The 21,440-nt window shown below is 35.0% G+C and overlaps 1 long non-coding RNA gene across 1 annotated transcript in view; it reads left to right on the top strand.

The window, feature by feature from the left end:
- The first annotated feature begins 993 nt into the window (after nucleotides 1-993).
- The window catches only part of LOC112942615, a 23,769-nt gene continuing 3,322 nt past the window's right edge, over nucleotides 994-21,440 (top strand). The window contains exons 1-2 of the long non-coding RNA XR_003248415.1: nucleotides 994-1,183; nucleotides 11,171-11,272. This is a non-coding gene — a long non-coding RNA (uncharacterized LOC112942615). The remainder of the gene's footprint in view (nucleotides 1,184-11,170; nucleotides 11,273-21,440) is intronic.

The raw sequence follows: 21,440 nt of genomic DNA, 5'->3' as shown, positions 1-21,440 counted from the left end.
TGTGTGAAACGTTTCCCACAAATCAAAGATTTTCTAGATGGTAGAGATACGGTAAACAGGTTGTGGCAATTTGAGAATAAATGTATAACCCTGTTGGTTTTGTAGCAGTTGTGAATCAAACTTGCATAACTTGGTAACGTTGTCAGAAATACAAGAAGAAAAGTCTCTTTGTAAAGAATGAATAATTAGAGAGATGATAGTCAAATTAGTGTGCTTGATTACCCTTCTTGATGCAGTATTATAAGAGGCTTTGCTAGTGTGTGGATGTATTTTTAGACTGTTAATGTTTATAATGAGAGTTATGACCTTTTGATTAAGTATTTAAAATATATTCCCTTAATTTTGAGCTCAGTATTATTTTTTAAAAGTTTTAATTTTTCAGTACACTGTACAAATACTTTGCGAGAAAAACATATTTTCACTAAATGATTTTTGTAAGTTTTGATGGCATTCATTSCTTTCTCATGATTAAAGGTAGGCTTATTTCTAGAAAAAGCCTAATTTTAAATATAAAATGGAATATTTGAATTTATTGCTTATTCAAGTGTTGTTTTTTCTTTTTTCTTTTTTTTACTTTTTCACTTTACCCTAGTTCCTTTGGCTGAGGGAAAGTGACAGATTTGACCCTCCTGTGCCAAAAAGAGAAAAAAAAAGTACCTAATTCTGTATTTTGTAATGTAGGAAATATTTGATTTTAGAAAAATGTCATTCAAATCTTGTTTTGAATTTATCTTGGCAAATTTCCATTTTTACTTGGATGATTATTTTTCTGGTTGTGTTCATATTATCTCAAGGGAAAACATCTGGCCTATATGTGAGCCCTTTAATGGAAAACAAGAAATATCAGCAGAAAATGTACACTGAATTTTCAAACCCAATATGGCTCTTGATAACTGCCAGAAGCTTCTGAATGCTGATTGTTTTGCACCTATTTTCATAAACAGACMCCTGTATCCAAATTGACCTCCTAATTCCTTTTTTTCACAGATGGAAGATATATTGCGCTTACAGTAACTGGAAGAAACTGCCCACTGGTGCGTGTGGGTCTCACTCTCTTGTTACCTCACAACCTGCTTGAGAACAACCTTTCTGCAGAGCAGCTTTCACCTGAGGCAAACGCAGGACAAGGGAAGGACAATGATGCTACTGACAGTTGCCCCCTGGAGAAAAAAGTCTGGATAAGGTAAGTGGGAAGTCAGTTTCTCAGTCTGTTCGACAGTCTAAGCTTTAACATCTTCTTTGCTTGCTAAATGGTATTCTTAAGCTTTGTGGTCTTTGATTAAACTCCTCCTTCACTTTGTATTGTAAGCAATTGTAAGAACCCAAGTGTAGATAAATAATCTTGCCATTTTCTGAGCTTTTATTTATYCTTTTGACTCCAGATACCAGCATCCTCATCTCAGAGGTCATTTTTGTAGAAGAGGTTATTTTTGTTTCAGAACTGTCCTTTATACTGGAAGGGTTATATTGCTTTTCTTCTTGTGTAACTTGAAATAGAAAGCAAAGAGCTTAGAAAAAAAAAAAAAACCCTTTCTATGAAGGAATTAAGTATTCTGCTGAAATACTTTTTTGTTAAAGACAAAAGCATTGAAGGTTGGCAAACCTCTTCAACGTCCTGGAAGGAGTTAGAAGGAGCTAAAGGATATACTAGTGCTAAGTAGTACAAGCAGAAAAATTTGCCATTCCAGTGCATTTYGAAACCATAGAAAAAGATTAAAATTTATGGCTGAAGGAAAGATTAGTGCTTACACAGAAATTACTGATGAGTAAAGAAAGACTAGACTGAAAGAGCTCTAGATATACTTTGGCAGTTGAAGCATGCAAGCATATAATAAAGCAGGCAAGAAAAGAAAATGAAGTAATGCTGACTTCTCAACTTTATTTCGTAAACATGACAAATAGCGATAYGATAAAAGGGGGAATACACAGGTCCAGTTCTGTTCATCAGTACTATATAATAATATACATAAATACAGAAAATAAAAGTGTAGTGGTGTAATTTACACTTGTTGATGGATATGTGAAGTTTGGAGGAAGCACAATCAAGAGCATTGCCATTTGTGATAATTCTGACAGTTTTTTTCCAAGAATACAGATAAACTGTCCTACACATTTAAGCCAAGGCAATATTTACCTTCTCCTACTCCTACTTCTACTTGCAGTTTCATTTGAGAAAGTTTTCTTTGCCTCATCCTTTGAAGGAGAAAAAAAAAAAAGCTTTCAAATATTGCAAGAATGAAAAGGATGTCAAAGACTTTCAGCCCGGAGGGTTAGCTCATTTCCGATATGGCTAAAATGATCCATACACATTAAGGACGAATTTCCAGCTACATTAAAGTCAAAATAAAGTTTTGACTATAATGGTAGCTGATGTTGGTATAAGAAGTCTGAGTTTAGCTATGATGAAAAGGAAATTCTGACCCTCTTCAGTCAAGGGGTAGTTCATCTTTCAGTTTAGTAGCCAAGACTTGCTCTGCAGGATTTCATACTGCATCTTTACACTGTGTATTCTRGGCTGTTAAGTGGTATGAGGAGGATGATTTTTTTTAGGTGTTTTTTCTGCTGCAAGAGAGCACCATGGGCTGCCTCCTTGATGAAACCTGTGAGTTGAGTCTGTGTAAGCTGGCACACCTGAGTGGTGCCCTGGGCTGTCACATTGCCCTGCAAGAGTGAGAGACTAAGCTTGGGACCTGGAAGCCATTTAATATTCTCCCATGACAAATTAGCCCTGCTGGATGCCAATGGCAATTAACTTAGATTCAGCATGTTGCTGATGCACCAAAATTCCTTTTTTCTTTTGTCTTTTTCTTTGTTATGCAATTTATCTAGAGTTTGGGTGCTAATATTTAGTCCTGAATTGCTGTGCTTAAAAACTACTCCCTGGGCAGGACTTGACTGATTGTGCAGGTAAGCTGGAGCTTCTCTGTGATAAATATCTGTCTGCATCTTTCAGGGTTTTTATCCTCTGCCTTTCTCACCACCTGAACTTTCATCATTACTTATTCCACAGAGCTTCTGTCTTCCATTTGACCTTGTCTGTGTTGGTTGAGTTCTTCAGGATGTTTGTTTAGCTGGAATGAGCATTGGTTAGATGTTACAGTACATTTAAATGCAAACAACAGTTCAGAGAATTCAGAGAGGCATGGATTAAATCTGCTCCACGGATGATATAACATATGTCCTCAATACTTTTTTTAATTTTCTGTACTTAACAGCCTAACATGCCTTTGGAATTCAGGAAATCTGCAGTGACAAAAGACAAAGTACCTGATTACAGTGGACTAACTTTTTTATTTCACCAGGGATAAAGTCTAAGAGCTCTAAAGTGGGATTTAAAATTATGTSCTGAAGAAAACAATTAGATATAGTTCATCTTTTATCTAGTGGGCAGGAGCTCAAAAGCCCTTTGTCTTCCTGAGAGCTATCTGACCTAGGGCAGTACTGCTTTTTGAAAATTTAAGCAATACCAGCAATTTGCCATGTTCTGAAGCTTTTGAAAGTAGGTTGTATGTGTTAAGATTACGTCATCTTCATAGAGACGTTGGAGAAGATAAACATGTCTTTAGTCTTGAGTGAAGGACTATGTTTTCAAGTTTCTAGGGATTAGGCTAGACCTCAGAACACGGCTGCCTGTTCTCAGGAAAGATTTTGAAACCTGTAACACAAGTGGAAGATGTATTTTGCTCAATAGCTTTGTATGATGAAGATGGATACAGCACTGTCTTTACTGCTTTGGTCTCCTATGCAAGCTGTCTCTTTTGGTTTCATGATTTAAAAAAAAAAAAAAAAAATTTAGTACCCCTGAATGCTCTGTAGGGGTAACCTAAGAATCTGTAGGAGGAAGGTGTTGGATATCACACTAGAGGCCAGGCTCTACCTATCAGACTAAAATGAGCAGGTTGGAGGGGAATGGTTTTTCTTCTGGCATTGTCCTGATAGTGACCGGGGCACTTGGAAGCACTTGTCTGAGAAACTCAGCTCTCACATGGTCTTTAGTTTCCTGGCCTTTACTTTTCACAGCCTTTACCTTTTTCCATGCCTTAAGCAGTTTGAGCAGAGAAACAAAAATGAAATTAATAACTATGCCATGAGATTTAATGGTACAGGTATTTGTTTTTGTGTGTAATGGGTGCTTTTTTGAGGTGCTGTGGTGAATTCATTTTACTGAGAACACTTAATGAAATTCAGAAATGCATCATTTCTGACCRTTAGAAGGAGACTGTAAAGATTTACACAGTTGCAAGACTGAGCTGTTAGTTGACTACTTAAAGTTCTCTGAATGGGTAGCTTAGTCTGGCAAAACTCATTACGCAAGTGTTCTTATTCTGTGCTCATAAAGACAACATTCTGAGTAGGGTTCTTAGCACTGCTGTAGTGTCTTGGTTAAAAGATCTTTCCTCTGACAAATGCTTTTAAAATAGGCGTGTCAGTAAAAAGAAAAAAAAAAACCCACTGAAGTACAAATTAATAGTCAAAATTTTTAAACTATTTGGATGTAAGAATCTTTCTAATGACAATATAATACCTGAGTTACAAACACCTATCAAAATTTTGATGACTTATTGATGACCATCTACTTGAAATTGATTTTCAAAGGAAGAATCTTGATTATTTTCACAGTAAATTATAAATATTATTACTAAATTGATACTATTACTTATTTTCTCAATAGAAGCACATTTTTCCACTGCTTCTTTATCACAATCATGCTCTTAAGACCATCCATCACTACAGTGTTTAAATAAAAAGGGGAAATATTTTTGAATAATTTTTCTCTCAGAAGTAGTGCAGGAGCAATCACATGATTTTCTTTAAAACAGTTCTACTCTGCCGAGCTTCACATGTAGCTGTCTGGAAATGAGAAAAATGCCAAATCCCCTTATTCTCAGAAAAAGAATGAAACTTTCAGCAGACAGCCATGAGGCGACGCTGTCAGTGTTGTCTCATTCATGTCAAGGATAACGTAAATCCCAAAGTACACAACAACAGATTAAAAAAAAGGCTTATTTTGCAATTTAAGTGACAATGCAGCTATTTGCTTTATTCATGGAAAATACCATGATCCAAACCAATCCAAAATAATTATAATATAGCTGGAAAAATAAATATAAACATGGAAGTTAGTCTCTAATAGTCAGCCACTTAAATGCTTTTATGTTCACTCTAGCTGATTCTCCTTTTTCTATTTTTCATTTAGTCATCTAGTATGTTTCTCTATCCTGATTTCTTTTCTGCTAACTCAATTTAACTATCAAGGAAATTATTGACCTTGTGGTGACATATTTTGTAGACATACTGGACCTAACAATTACCATCCTATCAAACAAATAATGAGAGATGAATAATATGTAAAATCTACCTGGTACYGGTACGGCAAGTCAAAGTGATTCCTAAAGATTTATTTTGCTTGCTTTCTTATTACATAAATGAGCTTATACTAAAAGATATGTAAAAATCCAGCTTTTTTCAAAAGAGTCAATGAGCATTAGAGGCTGATGTCTTTCAGTTGTGTATGGCCAGTGGGCAAAGAGCAACTATAAATGAGATCCTTCATGATCTCATGGGTTTTTGTTTGTATTAGTTCAGGTGGGTGTTTGTCTTAAATGAAGCCTGAGTTCTTCTACCAATCATGAATTAAGCAGTCTACTTGTTTTCAAAGTCTTTCTGGTCAYATGACACAGCTACTGAGAAGGCAATTTTTAGCGAGATAATTGAATTCTCACTGCTGAGCTATCTGTTTAATTTATAATCCCTGAGAACTGTAGATTGTGCAATTAGCCTAACTTTCTCAGCTACACAATATAAAAATCAGTCCTTCCACTATTTGCATTTTATATACCAACCATGGAGCTGTATTTTAATTACAACTCAGCATGACTACTTAGAAAGGAATATCCATACATTTATCTGATAAGAGATTATATTTTCCTTTTTACTATATCTTTTCAAGGTCCTAGATCTCGGAGAAAGAAAAAAAAGACGGTTACAGATTTAAAATAYCAGAGTTGTTCTTGCTTAATCAAGTTGTAATTCGCAATGAAAGGGCTCCAATATATGAAGAAATATCTTCTATTCAGCCTTTCTAGGTGAGGATTTTTTTGATATTTCTAGTGTTAATTTTAGTTTGCAAACTCCAAAATTCCCCAAAACTTYYTTGAAGAGTCCCAACTGCGAGAATCAGTGGTAGAATGCAAGGGCAGAATCAATGTCTGCTTGACTAAGAAAGATTTTTAAGCCTGATATGATCTAAAAACAGCTTTAGTTGAGTCTTCTAGAATAAAAGAATCGGGGCTTGGTTCTTAGGTGGCCAGGGTGCTATTCTACATAAAAGGGAGGAAAGYAGAAGTGATATTTTGCTGTAAAGACTATGGCATTCTATATAATACTCTACTGACCAAAACTGCCAGAATGCATCACATTCTAGTCAGGATCGTCCCTGCACTAGGGAGGAGAGGAAGGAGGGAGGGGAAAAAAAAAAGGGGGGGGGGGCAATTCGACAGTATCACTTTTTTTTTTATGAGCATTTTCTGGAACTTGGCTGTGAGGAAGCAATACACTGTTTCCTCAGATACAGGCACAGTCCCTAAGGAATTTAATGATGGCAGGTTTAGCCCTCCAGGTSAGTTTCTGATGTTGATTGCCTTTAAATTTATAAAATGCCAAGGAAGGCTTTGGCCTACTGCTGAGGCATACCATTATAAGATGAAAATCTTTAAAAATATCTTTTCTCCAATGATTAAAAAATGTAAAGCCACTATAATTAAAGCTTAATAATTGATAGGCAGCTGTACAAAATGACAAACTGCTTCCTTTTGTAATTTTTCATTAAATCAATGTTGATAAGAAATGGCGGTTCCAGAAAGGATAAGCATGTGGAATCTCAGCCTGTACCAGTGTGTGCACTTGTAATTCACCTGAAGCAATTAAGGAATATTCATGGAAGAGCAGGACAGTGGGGAATCATTTTAGGTAGAGCAGTCTTATGAATAACCATGTGATTAAGGTTAAGCAGGTACTTAAATGTTTACTGAATCCAGATCAAAGGACCTAAGCAGGTATTTGATGCAGACCTTCAATATAGAATATAGAAAAGGAACCTTTGATGCAGAAAGAGAAAGAGGAGTTATTTTTGCTYTGCTCCTGCTTCCTCCCTGTCTCCCAGCTCAATTTTATTCAGTGCAAGTTGCTTTATTATTGCCAGTTGTTGTTGCTTTTGCTATTTCCTGTAGGATTTGCAGATTTGCCATGTTCATATTCCAAATCTTCAATTAAAAGGYGATAAGATCACATAAAGTATGTCGGGGCAGAATTGGGCTACTGAAATTTATCTGGACAGACTAAAATAAGGCAAATGAAAATGGAAAGGARAGAGAAGAGAAATAAGGGAGAGAAGAGAGAAATAAGGGAGAAGAGAGAAAGAGAAAAATAGACAATTGTAACCAGTTATCTGAGAAATAGAAGAAATTTGGAAACTATTTCAATAGAAAACAGTATTCCTTTGAGCTGCTTTGGGATTGTTTCTCAAGATAAAGCAGTTTGTAGTCAGTGTTCAGATAGACATAATTAGTTTTACTTTGTTTTATTTTATCTTTATTTTTAAGAAAGATAACGTTAGTGCTATAGTTCTTTCTGCTGGTTTCTGGGGAATTAGAAATGAGTATTACATTAAGAACTTAAATGATGAACAGTTGGATGACTTCAGTTGTGTTCATTCAAAAATGAGCAAGATGGAGACAAATGGGGACAAGTAACATTGTGGCTCAGTCAGTTTGACAGAGCGAATTCTGAAGCTCCCAAATAGTAACTGTTCGGCAAAGGGGAAATTTTCATGCTGTAGACTACACAGAATGCAAAATCAGGATTTAATAGCCTTTAATCCTGGTGAATGAATAGGTGATTTGYAAATCGAAGTATGACTATAGCATATCTGCTATATTTCCTGAATAGGTGAAGATTATTCAGGCTTTGATAGGACTATGTTATTTCCTTTTCTCTATTTTTTGCATGAAATGTTATGAGAGCAATGAAATACTAGAGGACTCTATAATGAAGAACTATCTTGCTAGTTTCTTATGAGTAAAATGAGAGGAACTATGTTGTTCTGTAATATAGTCGGCAAACACTCAGTAAAATAGGCTGTAGTCACCGGCTATGACAATAGAAATAGTGCAATAGAAATGAGTATCATAGTAACAGGAAAAGCAGATGGTTGTTGACTTATTTCCCTTCTGGAATATAAGGCTGAGTTATTCTAGACAAGGTGAAGGGAAGAGTCACTTGCAGAATGACTCATGTAGGAGCTACTTAGATGTTTCAGGTAAATGTCAAATTCTGATCCTTTCAGAGGTTTGTAGGGTAAAACAAACCCTGACAAACAAGGGATCAAAAAACCTCTGATGGTCCAAAAATCAAATTCTCAAGGAAGAAGAGAGAAATGTTTTGAGTTGGAAATGTCCAATATAATATGTTTGTTTGTTTTTCAGCAGCTCTGTTTTCTGTGTGGGATATCAAGGAGAGAACATGTGCATATATTTATAGGCCTGTGTAAAGAAGTCCTTTTTCTTATACAATTAATGCAGTTTTTGGTTGTTCTACACTTTCACACAGCTGGCAGATGTGATTTAGTTCATTGTGCATTTGTTGAAAAAATGTTGTTGTTCAGTCAATTTTGTTTCCAGAGCCTAACCTTCTATTTTATTAATAAATGTTTATAATTTTTGCCTTTCAAATGCTATTGAAGAAGGAATTGTAGATTGTGGATAGCATTACAGTTCTAACTTAAAATACTGAATTTTCTGGATAGAGGTAGTTCTGATGTATTCACCATTTACATAGTATGATTTTTTTAAAAATTGTTTATCAATGGACTTTCAACAATAAAGAAATTCTTATTGGTATGGAAAACTGTAAGGTTCTGCATATCTTGATTTGACATCTATGTTGACTCATGCTTATATATGTATTTATTTTTAATATGTATTTGATGCTTTTCATTATTTTACCCAAATTTATATTTAATTATATGGTGCTCAATTTCTCCTCTCAAACAGATCAAAAAGAGGACTGGTTTAGGCAAGAGTGGCCCGGTGTGAGCAAGACATTTTGGTGCACTAACTTTTCCAGGCATTAGAAAATACATTTCTTTCCGCATCATAGAAAATGGATTAAATGTGGACAGTCAAAAATGATTTTTTTGCTTGTTTCATTGATATAAGAGCCATAAACTAATATGCAGCTGTAGTTTTCTTATCTAGATCTGAATTGTTACAAAATGATGAGTGATAAAAAAAAGGATATCAGGTCATCTTAGTCTCCATTTCAGTTAAAAATAATGAAGTGATCAATTCAACAAGAAAAGCAACAATTTAAAATGTATGAAATACACAGATTATCTAAACTATGTAATTTACTGCTTCAGCTCAACTAAAAAGAAGTTACTATAAAGCAGGCATGAATTTTGTCAGTCACATTTGCTTAGGAGAGATATTTCTACATGGAATGTCTCCATTTGATAAACTATCTGTTGCCAAGACCAGCACTGGATTTTTATAGAAAGGAAGAAATCCAATTGAGGACATTTATTCCTATTGAAAGTGGCTTGGTAGCTCATGCTCTGAAGAATGATTGTATTGGGTATTAATAATTTGTTATAGTGGTCCAACTATTTTTTTAAAGAATTATCTTTGCTTGCCAGACCAAAGTATTCACTATATCTCAGTCTGACAGCAAACCTGAAAAGAAAGTGTGACCACATTAAGTTTTATGTTTTGAAAATTTGGTTTATGGGATACAAGAAAGTTTTTATTCTTTCTCTTAAATGACTGTGCAGYGGATAGTAGCTATTCGTAACTCTTGGCATATAGAAATGGGTCCAGCAGTCAGAAATGTCAGTCACAGGCAGCTTTGATACTTTGCTCTATTATAAGTCAATCTGGTACAGTATTTAACTTTTATGTTCAGGTACCTCTGTAAAATAGCTATGTGTTTTGAAGAATTGTTTATTTTGGGTGTCACCTTTGCTTTCTTCCCTAATATGCAGCAAGTAGCACTCTGTTACTAATGTTGGCTGTTTTGAGATGTGGGACATATGCAGAAGAATCAAACTGAAAGCTGGGAAAGACTCTTACAACCAAAATAAATCTTACTTGCAAATTTCTTGTGACTTTTGGGCTGTAAAAAAAAAAAAAGCCCTTCTGTAGAGCAGAATTCATTTTATGTTTATTACCAGCAATAGAGATCACTGTATAAGTTRAAGATGAGCAGTATTGAGAGGATATTCTATGATTTCAAAGCATAGGTTGGGGACTTTAGATTACAAATAAAAAGGAAACAATTTTAATGTCAAAACATTTGATTTGTAACATGGATATGTAAAAGATAKATTAAATACAATGTTAGAGAGCTCTGGGTCCTAAGAAATTTTAGTTGTTATCTATTAAGCAGTATAAGAAATGTCTCCGTAACTCAAAACCTGGAACCTTTGTTCCAGGAAGGTGAATATCTTGCCAGATTTTCATTTTTACCTTTTCATGCCTGAATATACATGCAAGATACATATTGATAACTAATAACAACAGAATCTAATAGGGCTTACAGGAATAGTAAAGTAAAAAAGTGACATTTTGTTTTTGACTTATCACTGATACTGTCATTCTCAAAACCAGGATGTTGTCTTCACATGGATAAACTTTTTATACTTGGACAGTGAGTGTTTGAACTGCTAGTGTCAGTGGCTTTTCCRCTTCAGCTTCTAACCCTGATTTTCCTCTCTTCCTCATTTTTCCAAAAGAAAAACAAGGGCAAAATCCTCACGTGTGGGTATCTTGGTCAGAGTGGTTGCGTTGTCCCATCAACTGTAAGCTTGTTCTGACCACCAGGATTAGATGTCAAACCCAGAACAATTTGTAGGACTTTCTGTCTTTTAACTTCATTGTTTTTCAGAATAGGCTCCTTGAGTTGTATTTACCTGAGCTTCTTTCTTCTTTTCGTGTTCAGATTAACTGTTGCCCTTACCCTACACCATTCCCTGGGTCAGGCAAGACTCTGTACCTCCTCCATACCTTTTCCATAGTCTCATCAGCTGATTATTTACCCTTCTTTTTCATTATTGTATTACAATATTCGCCACCCAGGTGCTTTAATATGCTTGATGGAATTTTTTTATTAATAGGATCTGAAGTTTGCCATCTGCTAGCACTGTGGAGAAGATTCTGCAGGACCCTTTGGCAACTTTGACATCTGAAGGCGTTGTTTTTCTTCAGTGATTTGCCAGGTATGGACTTCCACAGTTCTCCACAAAGGAACTTATGTTCCAGATAATGTTTATGGAAAAAAGAAGATGCATAGTATTTCCAGGTAGGAACAATTTTTTAGGGGCCGTTACAAGTGTTAAGAATGATTTTCATCATGCATCAATGATAGTTATAATTGTATAAATTAAACATGGAATTTTAATGTCTATTTTATTATTATAATTAGGCATTTTACAGCTGTGCTTTAACTTTGCCTTATGGATTCATCAGTAGTATGAAATGCACATTAATCAGCCTTGCAGCAGCACTTCTACTTTGTGATTTAATTGAGAGAAGCAATGATGTGCTGGTAACATAATTTACACATTGAGAGTTGCAGTGCCTGAATAACTCCTGCAAACTAGTTCTGATACTGTGGAATTTCCTTTTGCTCACTTAGCGATATTCAATACCAAGACTTTGTTACCTCATACCTACTACGTTCAGAAAACTACATCCGAATATCATCTSAGGTTATACAATACCAGAACTGAARTTTATACTTCTTAAGGAAATCTCAAATCCTAAATTTATCTGCTTACAGCTCAAGACCAGAAAAAAAAGGGCTAGAAATGCATATCAGTCCCTTTTTGTTTCTGTACATAGGGGAAAAAAATGAATCAACAAGTACAAATTACCTGATAAATTTCTTTGGAAAAATGTAGTATTTTGCTGGTTGTTATATATAAAAATACCCCACAAGATTAGTAGTCCTAAATTGTTAAAATATTGTGAAGAACCTGGGGTTAATTTATAGCTGTATTATCATTGAATAATATTTAGTTCTTTTAAAACAGATAAGTTTAAAAAGTTAACTTAAACCATCAAAAATAGCTTCTTTTTTAATGGAAAATATATTGAAAATAGTCTTCATTGAGAACTGAATGAATAAAAAAAGGGAGCTCTGATACAGTCAAAATCTTAAACTGATGTTACATTTGAAGGATACTGAAGGCAAATGATGAAAAGTTTCATCCAAGAAAACATTTGAGAGCTTGATCTAAAATGACTGTTATTGTCTAGCTTTGAAAAATACCTCAGCATTTCTTTTTTCATAGGAATTCACCCCAGATTTTTGTGTGTTTTTATCAAGGAAAAAGTAGAACTGTTTCTAAAATGCTATTGAGCTTTCATGTTTAATATATTTGCACAGTATAAAGGAGCTTTTTTGAAAAGAAAAATGCAAGATCAAATATTATTTTTTAGTTTTTTTATGCCAGTTACTGTTTGGGAAAAGCAAATCTATAATGCTATACCATCCACAAACTCTGAATTAGCAGAGTATAATGATTATACACACAGGGTTTTACTGGAATGTAGAAGAAAATTCAGCAGACTGAATGTTAAAGATAATACTATTATTTCTGTAGGTGTTTAGTGAATGAAAAATGTGAGCCAGATATTTCTCTAGCACGAAAAGCCCTTTATTATTCTTGTCACGGAAKAGAAAAATAGTAAACATAATATCAAACATATTTGATATCTGCACACTTCTAAGGAATGCRAAGGTACCATCTGTACCATAACCTTATGCTGGTAAAACTACCTGGTGACAACCTGAGGGAGAGGGAACTCTTTGTTACTGAACATCTCTAAACTCCAAAAAGACTTGGAGATGACTTTGGTCACTTGTATAACAGGGATGAGTGCACACAAGATACATGTGAGTTAATCTACGATTTCAAAAGACAACACAACTCATGGTGTTACTTATGAGTTCTGTCCAATAAAACCACTGGTCGGCCAGCATAAGGAGGCGTTTCAGGGAGCTGTATACCATGCACATGCTTCCCATGTCTCACGGCTCAYGGCGACTAGAATGTTCCTATAGAAGTTAAAAAAATATATAAATTGCTGTCACCTGCTTTATAGAGGATCAACATTTTTATTAAGCAAAACAATAAATTTATCCTGAGTTTCAATGYTACTGTGTAATTTTTTTCTTAATTCAGTTATCCTAATAGTACTCTACTAATTAATGATAAACTTGCACTGTGCTTCAAATATATCTGCTGACTGAATATTTTATGTAATTACAATGGTTCCATTACTTTTTATTTTCTCTAAGTTTCAGTTATCACAATTGTCTCTAATGAAAAAACTGTTGTTTAGCCACAATAGGACATCTTGGATTGTTTTCAGAAGATATTTGGGTTTTTTTTATGCTAAATGGTATAGAATTGTGACATCTAGTTCACCTATTTGGGAATCAATTAAATGAACTGTCTTTGCAGTCCAAGCAGTGTTTAATACTTCAAAACACTGGTCTTTTTTCTTTGTCCATCTGTCTACAACTGCTTGTTCAAGCTGGTGTAGCCAAGGTCATTTTATATTTCTTGTCTGAGGTTGTCAAATTTATTTTCAGCCTTGTCAAGTTCAACCTTTGCTTTTTCTCTCTGTGCTAAGGGGACATTTAGTGCAAGTATACTTCTGCTGGCATTTCTTTTTCTGTCCCCTTTTTGACATATTGCTTTCTGTGCCATTTATTGCTCAGTTCTAAGTTTATTTTAAAACACAAAACTGCTTTCTCTCTATTCTTCACTCTATTAGAACCTCCAATGCAACCTTAAAAATCCCTTGCAATGAGGCAGATATTTGTGGTATTAAGTTTATTCTCTCTTCACAAGAGTTGAGAAATGATATCAGAGGCATCTAGAAAGGAAAATTCTATAAATCTGGATCAGGATGTGGAGAAGTTTCTGTGACATTTGTTTATTTTTGTATTTGGAAAAAGAAGAAACCACTTGTTAAAAATCTATCTTGTTCTATTAAGCAGTATTGCTGAGATCTTTAAAAAAAATCTCTACAAAAAATGGTAACCAGGTTCTCCAGGAGCCACAAAACAGAGATATTCAGGAGACTTGAAATTTAGGTTTCTCTGCTGAGGACCTAAGGGGGTGTTTTAGAGCACCTGAGACATGTCTTTGATTATCTTTTGGGAGCACCTATGAGGGCACTGTGATGGGGGGCCTCTTAACTGCAGCTATGTTTATTCTTGCAAATAATATTGGTGAGGGAGAGAGAATGGGCTCTCTATTCTCTTTGCTACTGGGATCAACCAGTGACATGTGTTGCTCCCTGAGCTGTGCCCATGTGYTGGCTGTGAGCATCATCCTGGGCCAAAATTAGTTTAAAAACTATGCAGGTTGCCTCATGGTGAACTARCATCATACTGCTGTTTGGTGTAGTAAGTTTTAAGCTCTTTCCTCTTGATTCTTCTATATCACAATTGAAGAATCAGTACAGACACTCCTAGTTCATTCTRAAATCTTTCTTTGCCTGCTGCTTGACTGAAATTTGATCCAGAGCAAAGAAATTCTGTGATTCTGTGAAACTGCATGTGGAACACACATCCTTGCTTTTGATCTGAACACTGTGATGCCATGTTGGAAGCATAGCTTGAAGATTACCACCTGGTTAATTTAAGGCAACATTCAATTTATTWAAAAAAAGGCAAGAATTGTCTGGGATATTCTACTAYTGAATTTGTGATTTTGATTCTAATAATTACTTTGCTATACCATTGTGAGCAACTTTCTTTTCTTCCTCTTAAATACACACAGTTTGGTTTAAAGAGAAAATTGCATAGTCCACTACTTGTTTTTATGAAGAGTTGTTGATTTTTCTTATATTAATTCACCTGTGGATTCTAAAGCATGTATGTAATGCTTGACAAGTGAAAGGAAGAGTAATAATAGTGCTAATGAATGTAATACTAACAAGTGAAAGGCTTTTGCTGCTTAGGCTTKTGCCAGGCACAAAGCCTCAGATCTTCAAAGTTGGAATGATTTATGTCAGACAGGGCTAACAACAGCTTCTTGCTGTCAATCTGCTATTTTTGCCATTCTTTAGTTATTTGCTTTGGCATGGTTCCCAGGTGTATGAAAACAGGTCTCTTAAAGAAGAGGSTCTGGATCATCCATGAGCAAAATGAGCAGCTGTCCTAAACCATGTACATGCTCAGAGAGATCAAAGGCCAGTTTACCGATGCTGACTTATTTCATCCCTTTGCTGGAAGTTGTGTTAGGTAAGTTTTCATACATTTTTCTTGGTTTAATTAAGGGTCAAATGTGCAATTCATCATTCAGTGATCAYGGGGACTTGTGGTACTCCCTGGGCTTTGCTGGTCTCACGACATTTTCGGCCATAATCCTTTGAGAGTGAGCTCTTTATGCTTAGGAATTAATGAAATGAGTAAATAACCCAATTCTAATGTAAGAAGTAAGTCATTTCTTGGAGACATGCAGGGAGACATGGAGACATGCCCAATAAACCTGATAAACCTAGAAAATAATGGAACTGATGCTCCTACTCCCAGTAAYACATCTGGTTGTTAAACTGTATACTTTGATTTTCCCCACTGTCACTACATTGTTCTTCCCCACTCTGTTTATTCTAAATTTCTGGAAGATCTGCCAGTAATTCCCCATTCATTACCCTCAAAAATAAATATTCCTTTAATGAAAGCCTGTTGAATGGATGGTCCTCCACAAGTCTCTCCTCATCGTTTTTCTCTGAGATGAAGTGAGGAGGCTGGGTTTTCATCCTGCTCTGTCAGATCTTCTTGTCCTGCACTCACTGAATCTCCTGGGGACTCTGGTGACTATTTTGCAGTCGCACAAARTTGGCAATTGACATTTCTTTGTATATTTGGGCAATCAGTAACCCACAGGAGAWTAAAAAAAAAAAAAAAAAATTATATACATTTTCATCATTTTAGGTTACTCCATTTCTGTTTCTATTTTCTATACAAGGCTTTTTTATTGTGTAGAATATAAATGGAAACTTTGTTATTGTTTTGGGCTATTTGCTGCCAAAATGGTACAAGAACCAATCATTACTGGACTTTTTGTGCATTTACTGAAGTAGATATTTTGATATCGAGAAACCTAGAAAAGTATTGTTGGTAGGTGTTTTCTTAACCTCTTGCTGAGCCTTTCCATGGCCAAAACACATACCTAATTTCTAAATTACATTTCATTGGTATAAGCTGATGGTAAGCATTGTTGAATTAGAATATCAGCGTGCCACAAGTTATTTGTTCCTACTAGAAAAGATCCGAGATGATGAAAATGACAGACTGGTTCAGCCCTTGAAGGGACAAGGTGTTAAATTGAATAAAACACCTTTCATTTCCCAAGTGACAAAGTATTTTCCTTTTTGCTCTATGGGGAAACTAGAAGACCTGTAATCTTTAGGATTTCTTTCAACAGTAACTTTAGATATAAAAATAACGGTGAGGACTTCTCAGCCCAGTGAATCAGGCAAAGGAAAAATGATTTAAGTTTATATCCTGATTAATATTTCAATCCATTTGATCACTCAAATTTTATGAAAAAGTAATTTTTGAATGTACTGTAGTACAGGTGTGTTCTGCCAGTTTTATTGGTGAAAAATAGAGGAAATTTGTATGGGTAAATATTTGTCCATATCTTACTAGTACATAGAACTTAAATCAGCTTTCTATTTTCAATTTTTATTTTATTAATTATTGTTATCATTTCTGGGTTAGAAACCAGCACTAGCATCTATATTATGACCCATGTAGATTTACTTCTGTAACATTATTTTAATCTGAGTATAAAAAGAGCCACGAAGAAGGTTGATTTATTAGACTGATTAGTTCTGTTCCCTATACTGTGAGATGAAACATTCCTCAGAGTACTATGAATATCTTTCACCTAGTGTCAAATAAAGTTTAGTGGTGAGATGTTGCTTTTATTTCGCAAATTTACTCTCAYGTAATCTGTGCTTTGCTTGCTTGAAGGCAGCATCACTGCCTGAATGCAGCAAATGGAAGTTATAGTGGTACTTCATAATATGTATTAAGTCAATTGGGATAACGTAAGTGCTATTGTACCTAGTGCTATTCTTTATCCACACCTTTAACTTATTTTTTTACCACAGAAATGCTTGTCACAGAATATAGGATGATATATCTCTGGAGTTTAGCTTTAAGGGGTTAATTTAGATTAAATTTGTATCAGAAATTTGAAAGAGATAATTTTGCAGTGATGACCAAACTATGTTTGATCTTTCTTTTAACTCTCATTTTTTCCCCCTGGAGCGCTGTAATGACTGAAAGATGTAATAGTAAGATTTGCAACACTCACTGAATGCATTTTGTCCTTCCAAAAGTGAAGAGTTAAAGGGATTAGCAGTCCTTCAGGGACATCATAGGAGAATAGTTCTCACAAAGGCCTTGTAGCTCAGCCTCAACACAAGGTAGTGATAAGGGAACCTCTTTCATTGTAAACTGATCGCTTGCTCTTCTGGGGGCTGAGCTTCCTGAAACAGCCAAATGTGCACTTGCGAAAACTGGCACAACCACTTTGCAATGTGCAGTTTGTAGAATTAAATATTTTGTTTTGAAGAGATTAAAAGGGCAAAATCTGAACATAAAACATCTTTCTTTTTTAAAAAATGAGTAATTGTCAAAAGCTAGTTTTTCCAGAAAATAAATAGTATTTTGCTTTCAACTGCTGCGCAACACAGCAAGACAAAAATGATTAAAAATAAATAAATTAGTTCCTGCATAGCATCAGCTTGGATTTCTGTAATATTCTGCATTTGAGTTTCACAGCATGACTTGCAAGCCATACATGTTTCTGCCATGCTCTCTGGGCTATTCGTCATTTTACAGACTTGGGCTTGGAGTCATAAAATTATCCCTATTTAGAACTGTTATTGCAAAACTAAATGTTGCACATTTTGTACTACTTATGCATATGTTTAAAGCTAAATGCATAATTAAATGCTGATCAGAATAGAGATGGACTTAATGTGAGGGCATCCCTTCTAGAACCAAGGTGAAAGACATGGGGAGCATAAATGTGAGTCCACTGTTCTTAGTACAAATGAGAACAGTTGTACCTATTAATGCTTTATACTGCAAACTCACATGTCCTGTCCATGTGAGGCTTTCTGAATGAGGACGCTTAAAAGACTTGAAATAGCGCGCACACACAAGCTTAAGAAATTGATGGAATAATTGTACTACTTCTCATGCAGATTTTTATTGCTCAGTGTTTTAGCGATTTAACTTCTCTACATGTAAACCATGCTGACTTTTGTTCCTCGTGAGTTCACTGTTATGAATGTTACTCTYAATTAAACCTGAGAATATTTCCATCTGTGTGAAATTATACTTTTGAGTAGACGTGAATTCCAAAGGAAATTACTTTTACTTTAGTCCCCTTTTGACACAATGTTCTCTTCTAATTCTTCTCACCTTCTTTTAATTCTTGTTGCTGAGTTGGGTTATATGTATGGCTGAGACGCTATGTAATGCTTGGTGTTCAGGAAGCTGGGAAAGGAGCCTACGGTGTTACATTCAATTTTTACTTTATTTGAAAAACTGTGCATGAATCTACAAAGCTCCATCCRCACATGGAACTCACTTGTCAAGCTGTGCATGCAGCTGAAAGGACTTTCTGTACAAATTGTAGTTCTCTGAGAACCTGCCCATATTAATAGTCCACACTCTGAACATTATTGGTGAATCTTTGTTTCACACAGAAGATTAAAGCCCATATGTCATTTTTTTCTCATCTGTATCTGGGCAGTTCCACATTCGCAGTAAACTACTGGTTATTTATCTRCTTAGATTGTTTTTAGTGGCAGTTCCCTTGCTTTAATAACGTATGCAAATATGGAGAAGCTGTTATGGGGAAAAGCTTTTCTGATTGCTGTCCTTTTGTAAGGAGGGTAAGCTGTGGAGAATTTTAGAATTTTTATACAACTTTAACATATGACAATATTTTTAGTATTTTAGAAATTACTAGTAAATACTGAGAAAATATATGCTGAGATTATATGCTGAGATATATAAATTATAAGATGAAGGAAGCTTTCAGTTCTCCATTTTTATGTGACTGAGTAGAAATCTGTAAATGAATTGTATATTTAAAAAAAAAAAGTTTCCCTGAGGAAACATAGACTGACAGACTGTATATGAGCTACATGCTTTGAAAAATCTCTGGATGAGGAAATACAGACTRCAGTGAACTGCATTCTATAATTCAATGGGATAGTTTGTTACCTCGGTGACCTTCTTCTAGTAATGGCAAAAGTCACATTTACAAAGCTTACATGGTCTTGGTGCAATGCTGGGACTCCTCTGAAGAGGAGGAACTCATGTGCTCTGACCAGACATTGGAAATTGTCCCTGGATATGTAGCATGTTATCCCATAGCCTCTCTGCTATCTTTTAAATAGAGAATACTTCCTTTCCTGGATCATTTCTATGACTTTCAAAAAAATAAAATTAAGTTGTGACATTTACCTTTTAACATGCAGCAAATGACTGCTGTTGTATTCAGCATGTGTGTATCTGATATTTATGAATATAACAGATTTAAGATTTTTTGTTTTAGAAATTTTCCTAAGTGTAATCTACCAAAGTCTTTAACATTAGGCATAATTGATCAAAGTCTTTAACACTAGCYGTAATTTATTCACTAGACACACTGGATCATTTCTGATGCAATGAAATTAAACAGGAAAATTTCAACAACAACCAAACTTTCTTGCCAGATCATGTTCTATCAAATAACATATATCAATTTAAGATGTTGTTAGGGATTCAATGGACAATTACTAGTATTTGCCCATATCTGTAGCAAATGAGTGACTTGAATTTGATATTGCTAGGGATATTGCTAGGGGTAAATATAATATTATATTTCTAAATGTATTATTTGTGTAAAATAGTTTGATTTTGCAATTGCTCTATTCAATATCAAAGCCAGCCTTTAATATGTCAAAACAAAGGTAAAATTAGTCTGAAAGAGGAGCTGCTCTGTTGTTAACCTAATGCATATTATCATCAGGTGTAACCTTGCTAAATTGACTTTTTTTTGAGCTATATCACATCTCCAGTTTGCTGTTATTTGCAAGCAGAAGCTAACTGAAGCTAGCAGTTTACTCTTAAGTGGAAGTGAATGATTTCATACCAAGAAGATACAAATGGCGAAATCTGCTTCAAAATAAAGAAGAGCTACCAGCTGTCTTTTCTGTGTCATTAATATAAATGGAAAATGAAATTGGATCTATAATAGACTGTACAGCCCTTTGGATATCTTGCTGCACTGTAGCACTGAAACATTTAGTGTTAATAACATTTGACGAAGAAAACTATATTGAGTTTGACATGCTACTTACATTGAAAGGAGGAGCTCCCTGGAACATACCCAAGGAAGTGGGATATTGCCAATGTCTTTTAAGTCTGTTTAATAAAAGAAAATTGTCTAATGTTTCAAGCACCAGAAATGCATCAATAGAGACAGCAGTACAGAATAAGCTATCACTGATTATCACTCCCCTTAATCTATCATATTAATGAAATCGTTAGTTATTTTCATGTCAGCTGAGCTAGAACTGTGGTGACCTTGATTATTTGACATTGATCAGGAGGGTGTTCATGTCCCAGGAATCAATGAGTAATGAGCCAATCTTCTCAAAATGCTGGGTAGTGCTAAGGGCTACAGGAGATGTCAGATTCGCAGTAGATACTTTGTAATGTTTGGAAAACAAAAGCAAATAAGTAGAGGAAGTAAACTGCATAGATAAATTTGGAGCAGATGGTCTTTTCTTGCTGTGGTTGCATCCTGTGCTATAAATGTCCATGTAATTTAGGTGGTATTCTTTGAACTCCTAGTAAGGCTAGGATGACATATAAATCTCACACTAAATTCATGATGGGGGGGATGATCAGTCTGAACAACTGTGCAATCTTCTGTAGAACAAATCAGGTAAAGAGCAGAGGAGCTGCAGCAGAGAAGGAGGGAAAGAACAAAAATGCTGCTATGTGTTTCCAAGATATTTGCATAACTTTATTACTACCTACACCTCTAAAAAAAAAATAAATACTCTTCTAAGTAAAACTATAGTTCTATAGTAAGCTTTTAAGTAGAACTATAATACTATAGTAAAACTATTCTTCTAAGTAAAACTATAGCTTAAACAATGCTTAATGTTTCTTAGCAAGTGAACGTAGCTGACTAGGATGACCTTTGATTGTATTGCCTTGGCAGGAGTTATGTTGTTTGTGTGTTATAGAAATATTCTCTTTTGGAAGACAGGCCTGAAATTATATAGTAGGGTAAAAGACCTGTCTGGGAACACATAGTCTGAAAGACATCCCCCCCC

Source organism: Nothoprocta perdicaria, unplaced genomic scaffold (assembly GCF_003342845.1).
Source record: "Nothoprocta perdicaria isolate Ctin4 unplaced genomic scaffold, notPer1 scaffold_13, whole genome shotgun sequence".
NCBI lineage: Eukaryota > Metazoa > Chordata > Aves > Tinamiformes > Tinamidae > Nothoprocta > Nothoprocta perdicaria.
The sequence above is the reverse complement of the archived record's forward strand: the minus strand, read 5'-3'. Positions and strand labels throughout refer to the sequence as shown.